The sequence below is a fragment of the Lepisosteus platostomus genome, chromosome 6 (assembly GCF_059453375.1).
Source record: "Lepisosteus platostomus isolate fLepPlt1 chromosome 6, fLepPlt1.hap1, whole genome shotgun sequence".
NCBI classification, from domain to species: domain Eukaryota; kingdom Metazoa; phylum Chordata; class Actinopteri; order Semionotiformes; family Lepisosteidae; genus Lepisosteus; species Lepisosteus platostomus.
Genome location: NC_142616.1, coordinates 51269850 through 51283015, shown reverse-complemented (window position 1 = coordinate 51283015; position 13166 = coordinate 51269850). Strand labels below are relative to the sequence as shown.

Sequence of the window (13166 nt, the reverse complement as noted above, 5' to 3'; positions counted from 1 at the left end):
TTAAGGCCCTATCGCAGATCTGACAAGTTTAGGTGTACGAGATGAAAGCTGAGCACAGCGATAATTTAGAACATATTTTAGCCGAAGATAAAATCACCATGTGATATTCATTTAGATGGAAAAAAGAGATTGGGGATTGCAGCTGGTCAAATATTGAACGTATTGAAGATTAATAGGTAAATACTGTACTTGCAGCTTTCGACTTTATTAATAACGGTATTAAAAGTATATTAAATTATATTTTGTTCCTTTCAAATATTTTATTTAGAAAAAAACGATTCAGTGCGTGCGTTGTCCGTAGTTCTGTTAAACAGCTGTATAAAGTCAATGATACAGTACCTTTAAATATTGTTAGCAAATTTGTTTAAAAAAGCTAACTTTCTATGTCAAAGAGTACAATTTTAAAACCAGATTTATAAGCAGAGACGTGTAGGAATATGCGTTTTTTTAGTTTGCAGAATTAAAACTGAGGTGTAGTAAACACGTGTAGCTGTTTGAAAAGAGTAATACCCGCGGACTGGTATCGCAACCTTATAAATTCGTGTTTAACTGGAAAACGAGGCCGCAGATAAGAGGACTCTTCTCAGCATCATTCAGAACAGCATTCAGCATTCAGTCCAAATCCTCCGATAGACCTGCCCGTGCTTTGTAATTTCTTAATTGTCAAATACACGGAGATAACGTCTTTTGAAGAAATTACACTGAAGTATGTATGTGTTGATGGCAGAGTTGAGAAAATTGTAACGTAAACTGTATTTTATAATACGCCGTTATTCATGAATTTAGATAATTTCTACGGTTTTTATGGCTAAGATAGACATTGGACTGTTAGATTCGTGTTTGCTATAGTTTTCAATGTTCATGAGAGCAGTACATGGAAGTTAGGCAACTGACGCAAAAAATCTCTTCACTCTTAAGACTGAAACGTTTTATAGTTTTGATCCCATTCATCTGTTTTCTTGTGGGAAAACTGTAAAGTCAAGGTGCTAAAGGCATGTTTATCATCTTTATCCAAACAGCTTTTGTGCTGCTATTAAAGTTCAAGCTGCACTCTAGACTAACTTTTTAAAACGAGACGGGTGGTGGAGAAAGTCAAGTTTGCCATGAGGAGTGGTTCTATACACGGTTTCATTAATTGTACATAGTAACCAATCTTATGAAAATAAATATTATTGTAGTTTAAAAAAAGTTTATAATTCCGAGATTGTCTAATAACATACATATACGTTGTAGCATACGTTCTACCTGAGCTACTGTAATCCAAGTTTTAACCGATTTAAAAACCTTTACTGTGGTAATTATTTACAGCTGTATTGGCTATGCATAACGGCTATTAGAATATCTAGGACGGAGGTGCAGATTTGTCTTTCAATTAGTGCTATTAGGTCTACAGAAGAAAGCATTTAGACATTTAGACGGTTTTTCTAAACCTTTCCCTGCTCTGGCAGGCGCAGCAGGGGAACGCGAAGGAGTGTCCAGAAGTTTTAAGTCCTTAACTTTGATGAGTAGGTAATCTCAGCTGGCACAGTTAAAAAAGTTTTGGGGTTTCTTACTGTAGGAGCTCAGGTCGAAAAAAGCCCACATGTCATACAGCTGTGGCTCAAAATGCCATCACAAGCCAGTTATAATACCTGGACACAACAACAGATCTAATCATAGCAACACACTTTTGGTGCTTGTTGGTTAAACAACCAATGTCAGATAACAGGAATGTCCCCAAAGCTGTTTTACATTTGCATGACAGGTGTGCTGGTATCTATGTAGACAAATCGAAATTATTTAAATATTTTAACAAAACAGTTTCACTGTGCGTATTGACCTGGAGGAAATTTAGTCTGGCAACAAAGATTTTGTGAAACAAAAAAAAACCCCAACAACTTAGCCTGCTATGACTTTACAGAAAGAAGTTCTCTTTGGTGCTACCCTATATGTCCTCTGCAGACATTGTCAATTTAGGTGTTGTTATATGTATTATGTTTGAAGAAGAAAGTTTCCCACTAATAAGGTAAAGGTGACTGTGAATGTGACTTTCAAAGTGCTGGAGTAAAACTGTGTTTAGAAAAACAAATTTGAATGTGAGCAGTAAAGTATTGATGTATTCAAAGTGCTGGAGAGAGTTTTCTCCATTAGTTTCTTAGACTTTAACTAAGTGGGTTTTGTGGATATAGGGTAAAAGAATTAGACACTTCTACAGAGAAACATGACCTCAGATGGGCAGTTTAAAAAAGGCTGCTGCTAATGACTGCATTTTGGGGAAAGGAACTTTTGTGAAGCTGGGTAAAATAGCTTTTCATCCTAGATATGTCTTCTCAAAGATTCAGTGCAGGAATCAATGATATGGTTCAATTCTGCATTCAGGTAATAATCACATTTGCTTTGGAGAATCAGCTATTTGGTTCAAAACAGATTATTATTGAACCTTGCTACGCTGTTGTTTGTCTTTTCCCAACTGGTATGTTTGTCTGAACTAAGGTAATAGAACTGAAGTTAGGTTTTAAGTTTGTATTGGTTATAACTCTCCATAAGGATGTGGTGCAAACAAGATTCTGTGGAGTTTATTTTGTATTGTGTTGTCTGCCATCAGTTGTCTTTTGAATGCACGTTCATGAGTGGGTTTAAAACATATGCTTTGGTTGCAGTTCACATCAAACTTACAACTACTTGAGTCCCAGCACTGATGACTGTGAAAGTTTGAACACTGAAGTTAGTATTAATATTGTTTTTAGTTTTATTGTTTAAGGTATAGGTGTATGTGTTTTTTTTAAAGCAATGAATTATTTCTCTAACAGTTTGAACAGATTCCACTCAGGAAGGCTCTGTGTGTCATATAGGAAATGTTCCTGTCTGCCATTATTTATAGTCATTAATCAAAGGTTTTGATATAACCTGACTTTTCTGAATGCCGTCATTTTGTGTCACTCATTTGAGGCAGTTTTTACTGCAACTGACTTTTAAGTAGTTTGAGGTCTATTTTTTTTCTATAACCACCATTTTAATTTGATTAGACCCAAGTGTTTTTTGTACATGTATGGTGTATGACGTATGTGGTACTGTGTCTGGAAAACAAAGGTCTGAAGTTTGCTCAGTGTGAGAGGGAGAGAGGAGAAGACAGCCCTAAGTCACTGAGACCAAGTCATTAGCATTTTTACGTTCTAGTTTCGGCACTTCAAAAGACCACATAGAAAAGTTTACAGCACACATTGTGTCGAGGAGAAGTCAAGAGTCTGAATGGCTCGAGTTGCCCTGTCTTCTTCATGGTAATGCTTGAGTTACTTTTTAATTTACACCCCAGCATTTTTGGGGGGTTCCCTGGTCCCCTGGGAAAGGCTACAGACATGGTTTTGAAAAAAGTTGGTACCTTTGTCTTACTTTGCTATCTTTATTCGTGCACAGTATATGCACTCTTTGGATAATTCTAAAAAAAATGAATTGGCCTGTTTATTCTTTTGAATGGAAATTAACAGTCTGGATCCAATAGAATGCTAACTGAGCACAATTCAAATTGATTAAACTAAAACAGACACCTCGGTGACCTGATATTTTAAATGAATGTCTATGTACTTTCCCCTAATTGCATTTAATGAATTTTTAATTAGTTCATTTAAATGCTGTTTAAACACACAAACAGTACTAATAAACATTCTTTTTGCCCAGCCCTGCAGTGCAGGAACTCTGTTTCCCTCCTCACCTCTGGGAGTCCTAAAGTTTGCTGCCAAGTGATTTATTAGGGGAATAAACTGTCCCTGTTATGTTTAGCAGCAGAAGCCTCTGTGGTGATGCTGATGTGACATTTAGGGTTGGTGTCAATGAAAACAAATGTGGCTTTCACAGTGAGCTGCTTTGCACGGACCCCAGTTTGCATTGTGTACACAGAATTCCCCTTCTGGAGCACTTTTGAAAAACGTAAGAGCTTTTTAGGCTTCACTTTATACCCTGTAAAGGTTTGTAAGACGACTTAGAGCAATTTGGAGCAGATGTGTGATTTATTTTAAGTTGAATGCCTGTGGATTGTTGGCAACGGCCGAGACCAGACTTGATCACCATGGACTTTTTTGCTTTTTAGAGGCCTATCATAAAATTGTATGAATCTTAAGCTGGAAGAAAATGTAGTGACTTGATCGACCCTGTACTACTCTTTTGATTTGTTGGTTGTCAGCCAAATGGTATGGCTATTATTTGTTTAAAGCAGATTTTTGTTTTATACTGTGGCATTATTATGTTACACGCTACTTATTTTACACTGCTGCACAATAATTATAGTGTTATTCAGGCTAATGAAGAGTGGGGGAATGTCACAGAGCTGGTGGCAGTTCATGCTACAACTGTAAAGCTTGAAACAAGACTTTCTTTGAATGGAGATTGTGCAATGAATCATGTTAATTATCACACTTTGATCTGTAATAAAGTTACATACCATTTATAATATTTGTCATGTTTATTAACTAATGAGAGAGGGGATTTATTTTAAAAATAGATTTTACACACTTTATATAAATATAGGAGAGAGGCATTTTTCTATTAAAGCAGTTTATGGATTGTAAAAAACACTCTAGCCACGATGTTTTCTCCAAACTGAAATGCAATCTAATTAAAAGTGAAAGGATAAAAAAGGAAAAATGCTTTCCTTAATCATGGGAAGTAAACAGTTGCTCTAGCATCTATTAGTTCATCTGATTTCCAGTTTAAAGTTTTTTTTTATTGATTTCAGATGTAACTACCATTTGAGTGTGGCCCTTAGTTTTGTTGAAAGGGTGTTGAGGACAAGCCTTCCTATCTGCAGATAACTCGTAACTTGTGTGTCAACTGCTTTAACAGTGGCAAAGTGTGTGTGTGTGGGGGGGTTGTTAAGGTGCTCTTCATCAGTATTTTACTTCAGGGAGGAAAAGAGTTTCCTAGGTAACCATGCGGACACGGCCTGTGTGAAAAATCAACCCTTAATGCCTTCCAGTTGTCCAAATATCATCCCCGCTGTCCTTCGTTTTCACAGCTTGCACGTGCTGCTGTGACCAAAAAGGGACAGTTTGAAACTGGTAGAGTTCTTGCCTTTGTGTCAGGAGTCAAATAATAGGGGAACTGTTTGTCTGAATGCAGGGCTGCCTATTGAAGTGGCAGAATCCAAAAGTGAAATTACAATAACATCAACAGACGGCAGTGCAGGGAAACCTGACTCTTCCTGCAGGGGTTTCCGCACGAGAAGAAAATTTGTGGACACTTACAGTAGCTCGAGCTCTGTGTGATGGAGCTGTGAAGAGCACACAAAGAGCTCAGAGGTGAAATCTGAAATCCTAACATGTAGCTTATTTGGGCAGCCTTTCTGTCAGAGTCGTTTCATGGAGCCTTGATCTGGCGCGAGCTCAATGCACGTGATGCACAACTAGAAACAAACTGATCCCTGATGTTTTACAGGCCTTTACTGCTGTACTGTTGGAAGTGTGCCTTGGAATTCATGTTTAAAACAAACAGTATATTTATGTGTGTAGCCATTGCAGAGTTTAAAAAAACGTAGCATTGTTCATTGTTGCGGTAATTTCTTTCTGGGGATTTCTTTTTTGTTTTATTACAGGTGCAGGGATTGGTTTTACTCGGAACGTTTTAGTCCTGTGGCTGAAAAATTGTGCTTCAGGAAAATGACAGCGCTACAGCTGTGGGTCTTGGCTGTCACACAATTAAACACTATAAATTGCAAAAGCCATCCTTCTTCAAAAACAAAGGAAAGGAATACGACAGACTTGTTTCTGAGTTTTTCATTGTTCAGATCTAATAGTTTTTCCACACTGTGCGTGAGGGATATTAAGTTTTTTCCATACATAAGGTACAAGGACCCCATGTGTAAGTTATACATAAAGCTTTCTGATTGTTTGTTTTGTGTGACAGTACTGCAGGTGATTTTTAGCCATCATGTTTTCAAATATACTTAGACACGCTGATATTTATTACCTCTTTTAAAACAGTCCTTCCCAAACTTGTTTTCTACTAAAGTAATAATAATAATAATAATAATAATAATAATAATAATAATAATTATTATTATTATTATTATTGTTATTATTGTTATTATTATAATTGCTTACACTTATATAGTGCTTTTCTATAATGATACACAGGTCACCACATGTACTGCTGACTATCTTAAAGTAAGCTGTGACTGGTTTGTAATGTGTCGTCTTTTTTTAAAGCCCGATGTAGCCCATATAGTATGGTTCAATCATTGTTATTTGCATTGTGTGGAACAGCACCAACGTCTGAGGACCTAGAACTGACAGAAGACTATTAAACCGAGGAAATCACGAAGTGACTGTTGATCACAAGTTCAGTATTTCAATGCAGGATCGTACATATGGCTGTCCTTACGGATCCTCACCCTTCATCTGTCCTGAAACGGCTGGAGTGGCCTTTTTACTGTACCTGGCTTTAGCTGCTATTACTTGCCAGTATCAATATTGAATACATTTAGAACAAGAAAAATGCTCATTGGTGGTGATTTTGTTACAACTTTGTCAGCTCAAATACCAAACCAGAACCTTCTCGGTTACGTGTTGTTTTCAGGCCCTAGTAGCTGTCCTTCATGGAAAAAGTGGAAATGATTTTCTTTCTTTATCATCAACTAGCTTTTGTAATTCAAATGCTTTTGAATGATGGTTCTCTATACAGAAGAAATGAAGAAGAAAGCAGGAAGTGATGTCTGATAGGAGAGGGGACAGGCAGTCCAGTTTGTGGGCAGGCAGTCTTCGTCTTCGTGAACCCAATATTTGTTTTATTTTCCTCCACCAGACTCTCAATAACTTATTTGAACCCATAGTTGAACTCATAATTTGTTTGATTTAAATATTTTATTTTATGCTCATAAACATTGCTTTGGATTTTATTACGGGTAAATTAAAACCTTCCAGAACTGGCCTAATGGGTACATTAATTAAAACTGATGTTCCATTAAATAATCAATTTGGAACAAATATTCCCAGACGCTGGGGTCACAAAGATCTGCATTGGGAAGGCTGTGTCTGAATCATCTTTTGTTAAAACGCACTCATAAAAATCCCTAATGCTTTGACCAATTGAGCCCAATAACTGAATTATTTAATTTTTTCAAGAGCTGGATAGCACAGAACCCTGGAGATCCTGAGGCTTTCTGAGTTCAGAGTTGGCTGCTGCCGAGCTAGAGAATCATTTTCAGAATTGCTGACTTGTTCGTGGCGTGTAAGGAGACATCAGGAGTGCCTGCACAAGGAGAATTTTTTGAAACTCTGAGGGATTTCATCATAAACTTACAAGACAGTGTTTTTTTTCCCCCTTCTGCCTTAACAGTGCATGACTGTATGAAAAGCGGCAGAGCCAGGTGCATTCCGTACTCTTTACAAATCACGATGTGGAACGAGGAAGCTGGATCCATCCCATCAGTCCAAAGCATTTCCTTAATGGGTTTCCTGAATAGGCTGACTAGTGGTTTGTAAGCGCGCCCCACAGCCTCCGACATTATGATGTTTGTACGGTTGTACGGAATGAAAAAGTCTGGACTGTGTCTTTCTCCTGTCGGAGGAGGCTGGTGTCTGTCCAAGGGCGGTGTTTGCCCTAGGTGGGGAACAGGGGAATAAGCCTTCACCCCCATAGGCATGGGGTTTGTTTATGGTGTGGTGCAATAGGAAGCAATAACTGAATTCGCTGTGGGGCTCGTTTCTCTCTCACCACGTACCCAGCCGTACAGAGGACGTGACTTAACAATTGTGGTCTGCTACGTCTCAGGTGTTTTCACGCCGTCTCATTGAAGAATCTTTTTTCTGCTTCGTGCAAAAGTTGTGCAGAGAAGGTGAATGCAAGGTGGCGGTGACGGTTTTTTAGGGAGCAGACTGTCTCTGGAGGCTGACGAGGTGCTAATCTTGTTGAGGAATATCTCTCCGAAAAGAGACTTGAGAAACGTAGGTGCTGTTCAATGTAAAAAAGGCAGTAGATTGCCTTGTCTTTTAGACCTCTTTTGAGGTAATCAAGTTTATGAACACCACTGCATTACAAATAGAATTTCAAATATAATGTAATTCGGGCCATTACAGATTAGCCTGAATTTAGAGCATTAAGCAATTCAATGAGTGGCATTCTGCTTGAATTCTGGGAGTGTATTTTTTTTTGTTTCAAGTCTCTTTTCTGAGAAGTGATGTAAATCTTAGAGGCTGAAAGATGGCAGTGCTCCACGAAACATTAACAACAGAATGGTATATATTGAAGCTGTTTGTGGTTTTTCGGGGACACACTTTGGAAGTGGAGCTGTAATCACGTGGAAGCAAATGATGTTTCTTCCCAGATATTACAGTTAGTATTTCTACCAGCCTGCAACTTTGGTTTTTGCTTTTGGGATAAGCGTTCTGAAGATTTTATTTGTATGTCCACCCCTCAGTTGTCTTTTGAGTGTTTCCTGCACAAAGTTATTTTTGCTCTTTTTTTACAAAGCTGGGTGATTTCCCTTCAAGTTGTCGTGACCTTGATAGAAAGGTGCTGCCCCCCCCAGAAATATTTGTTCATATTCTATTCTTAAATATGTGTCATAAATATAGGTGCCCACCCCCCAAAAAAACACCTAGCACATTAAGTATTGGGCTATTCTTTATTAAATGAAATGATTGCTGCTGCAGGAAAATTCTGCATGAGTATAGACTGTATCCAGGATTTAGGAATATAGGCTACTTCTTGAAATTCTGCATTTTAAATTATTTTATGATGCAGCCTTATCCAGTTACCAGACCTCAAACTTAAAGTTCTCATTAACAATGCAACTGTGTATCTTTTAAATTCCTTGTCATATTAAAGTAAATTTAAATTATTTTCATTCTGTAAAGCGCTTTGAGAAGCCACCTTTAAAGGCGCTATATAAAATAAAGTTTAAATATTATTATTATTATTATTATTATTATTATTATTATTATTATTATTTTGACTGTCTCTTGAGGAACACTTGGTGAGTTTTTAACTTGCCATGCTACACATTTTCTTAGCCTACTGTATGTTAATTAGTCCTTTTTTCATGGTAAGCGGTCGAATCTTGCCTCTACATGATGGCTGTTTTTTAAAGCTTGCATGAACTACACATCATTAAATTGAGCTTGTACCATCTTTCCTTTACATATTATTTAAAAGAGCTGACAATGGCTATTTTTACACATCTCCTTTTCTCTGAGCTAAATACTGTATGGAAAATAATTTGAAACTGAACGTGCTGGTGCCAGACGCTGCAGTGTTATTGTTAGAGGAATTTTGAGTATAATTGAAAACAAACCAGATTTTTTTTTTCAGCAACCAAGTTTAGAACGAGGCGATCTCGAGTGTTGTGTGTGTTTGGAGGGGGGGTGATACCAAGTACTTTTTCTTCTCCTTTTTTTTTAGCGGGTGTCTACAAAGTGGTCATGATAGATGAATCATCTGTGAGTTCTCTACATCTGGTAACAGTTTGGAGATCTGGAAAAGACATTAGAAAACATAAAAAAGACCCAGAGAGGTACAGTGGAGTGCAACAGTGAGAGGAAAGCGATCCAGGACTGGCAGTTTTGTGGCTGAAGAACCTAACGCTGAAGCCTGAAATCAGTGCTTTTACATTTTTTTTTGCATTTCAAAAGTTTACATTTACATTTAACTATGCTCCCAACCGTCATTTTTAGCCACGATGATTAACAATGTAAAAGGTGTGATGTGCATACAGGAAGATGAACAGCATTAATGGACAGTTTTTTTTTAAATACCATTGCATTGATACTAGTTTAGTTTTAGAATTGGTTCCAAGATTATAGTACAGGTGCCGTCAAGTTTGGAATTATTTGTCTTTGTTTCTTTGGTGACCTCACTTTTTTCCTTAAGTGAAAGCTCAGAATTACAAACACAGTTTTCAGAAAAGGTGTTCATTATTATAAAGATATTTCTTATGCTTTTATTTTGATCCTGAATATTTGTAAGCCACGGCTTGTCCCCTGATCTGTTTGGCTGTGTTTTTTTTTTCAGAGATATGTCCAGTGTTGTAGATTTTCTGAAGATGAGTGTAGGCTTTTAAAAAGTCCCTCCTTTTCCTGGGTTATATTTCCTCGATGGCAACTGACGGTCCTAAGGCGAGCTGGGCAAGTTCCGTTTGAAATTCAAAATCTCAACTGCACAAAACCTCCCCCCCACCACCGTCTCCCGGTTCTCAGCCAGCCTTTTGGAGCTGCAGTTTGTGTTGTGCCTCAGGCTTGTGAAAACCTTTCGGCCCTCATGTTGGACTGTGCATTTATACAAAGATCCAGGAATGGATTTCAAAGGTCAGCCAGGCACATGGCACATGGAGATGTTATACTTTGTGCCTCCGAAAATAATTGCTAGAACCTTCTAATCTTTTTGCCTGTTTTCAGATGAATTATGAGTGCATTTTATCATGCCTCTGTCTTGAGTCTTACTGCCTCTTCTGTCTTGTCTGAACTGCTTTCAAAGCTTTTATTGTCTTCTATCCTCTGATTTTGTTTTTGCTGAGGCTTCATCACAGCTCTAAAAGAAGCGTGTTTCATATCAGTGCTCCAGTACAGCTGGCACTAAATACTGTTTATTTGGAAACTATGGTATTTCTTCTGCTTTTCCTGACCTTCGCAACATTGCCAAGCTACTGCTGAGCTATAAAAATGCTATTTTACAGAAAGAAAAACTGTTTACACCTTTCTCCTATTGACACAGACTGAGTTATCTTAGCAGAGTGATTTTTCTAACAGCAGGTTATTCTTTGACTATTTTATTGCCTTTTCCAATGAGGAGTATTAGAGTCGGCCACTGTCTTTCACCTGTGCCATAAAGCTCTATTGCTGACATCACTTCACACTTTCAAAGAGCAAAGTTCACACTCCTGTTATTGGCTCCTGTCCACCCTCCTCTGAGTGGGGCACAGTGTTGCTGCCAGAGTGATCATCCAGAACTGAACCTTGGGCCCACCCACCAGGAGATTGAGGGAATATGTAGTGATGCATGCTCTAATACTGGTAACAGGGTCTTAAATGTCACATAGACACATTTCTAAGAAATGAGCAATATCGTCTGTCTCAGCAGTTGAACAATCCAGTGTCTTTTTCTGTCATTTCATCGTCTGTAGCTGGCATAAATATGAACAGTCATGTCTCTCAGGGATCCAAAGCTTCCAATGGGTCCCCTGAGTAGTTTGGCCAAGTGTATGGGATGAAACCTATAGTACGGGATATTGCCAGCCTGAGGCTGGGTTATATGACAAGGGTTCCCGAATGTGAGGCACACCACTGATGTTAGGAAGGCTTAAGTGAGTGTATGTTCTTGCGTTTTGGCACAAGAGTGACTCCTGGGAACTTCTGGACTTCTGCAAGCTTGCAGTGACGTCAGCGAGAGATGATCCAGTTTGTGCTTTCTCTCCTGTAAGGCACTTTGGAGACGGCAGTATTTCTTTAAAAAAGTGAATAGTTTTGACAGGTGGACGTGTCAGAGTCCGATGGTTTTCATTCTCCCTGTGTCATACTTGGGTTGTGGCCGTACAGCTGAGTCATAAGCTGTTCCCAATTCCGAATTGGTGAATCCAAATATTTTTTTAAAATAGCTTGCAGCATGAGTCTGTTGGCTGACTCTAGAGTCAAACCATGTCTGATTTCTGCTGTCTAGGTATTTATGATATGAAAGCCTCCTCTTCCTTCTGTAGAAGATGTGTGCAAAGCTCTTTTACATTTATGTTTGATTAGGGGCTCTTTCATCTGAATGATCAAGGTGAAAAATGTTAGTGTATTTTGAAACATTTCATATTAAAGCTGGAACGATATGACCTGTACTGAACAGCAGAACTGAAACTGTGTATCCCTATGTGTTCTAAGTTGGCCCTGTAACTGCTATTCCAGGAGAATCTGTCTTATGTGAGTCTTGAGTGGTCTGAATGATGGATACGTAAAGTCTGCTGATCTTGGATTTGCTAAATGATATGAAAGGACTTCAGACAGCACACAAACAGACACAACCATGCACACACTCACACCAGGGCCAGTTTTCCTAATTTTCAATTAAAATGCAGAGCTCCCAGAGGAAACCCACATAAACATGGGGAGAACATACAAACCCCACACAGAGTTCGATACAAAGATCCAATTTGCTGCTTGCTACTTGTTCCAGTTTTCTCAACCTCTCCTCTGAGTTCATAGGATATCTCTGTTTTGCCTTCTTATCACTGTTGTATTGACTGTTCAAACTACTTTTCAGAGCCCCATTACAGTACATGCATTGACTATGGAAAATTGGAGTTATATAATTTGTTTCGTTTTCTCAGAAGCCGAGAATTTAAAATGTGCGCCGTTTGACGGAAATATATATCGTCACCCGTTTTACTGTATTTTTCTTTTTATGAGCATCTGAAGTGGATTTAGTGTATTTCATCTGTTGTAATTAACATCTTTGTTATCACATTGTTTTTTTTATTAGAGCAGATAAATATAGATATTATAACTAGTTTCTAAAACATTCCTCTCAGTTCTTAATTGGCTGTGTTCTAAGGAGTTCTTTTTCATTTAACAAGATCTAAAGGATTGTAAATAAACTGACTTTTCCGTGTGGTTTTTTTTGGTGAAGTTAAGTGAAAGTCTATCTTTTGAAGGTCTTCGTCTGTTTCAGCTGTTTGAAAACTCCCCCAGCCCTCTTACTGCCCTAGGGGCCAGCTGGCCTCCTGCAGGAGTGAGGGACTGCTGCCTATAAATTAACTTAAAATTTGTACGGCAGGCTACTCCATCGCTGGAGAGAGAAAGTAATTGCCCTGGATGGGTTTACAGAAGGGAGGTGTGAAGTGCCTGACGTCTGTCCGTGTTGCTGTTTGGGAATGGGGGCGGGTTGAAGCAGAGACATGGGGAGAGCACCAGGCCTCTCTGCAGCCTAACGTGTTGAATTAGGACCATGTGGCCTTCTCTGATGGAGAAAAACTCACGGGTCACTGACTGTGTGGGATTGTGTTAACGATCCGTGAGAAGGTCATCATGGAAATCCCAGCTCAGGCTGAAGCAAAGGCTCCTTCATAGATGGAGTGTGGTGGGTTCTTCAATGACAGAAACGCAGCAAACAGTGTCGCTTTTTTGTGTTATTGGACTGTTTTTATTTGATGCTAGCTGCAGCTTGTCCCTTACTGCACTGCAAGTGTGTAATGACAGAAGAGCTTCATATTTATATCTTGGTCT

At 38.5% G+C, this 13166-nt stretch overlaps 1 protein-coding gene across 1 annotated transcript in view; it reads left to right on the top strand.

The window, feature by feature from the left end:
- The window catches only part of lrig1 (leucine-rich repeats and immunoglobulin-like domains 1), a 56061-nt gene that overhangs the window by 1274 nt on the left and 41621 nt on the right, over positions 1-13166 (top strand). The gene's annotated exons all lie outside the window — the stretch shown is intronic.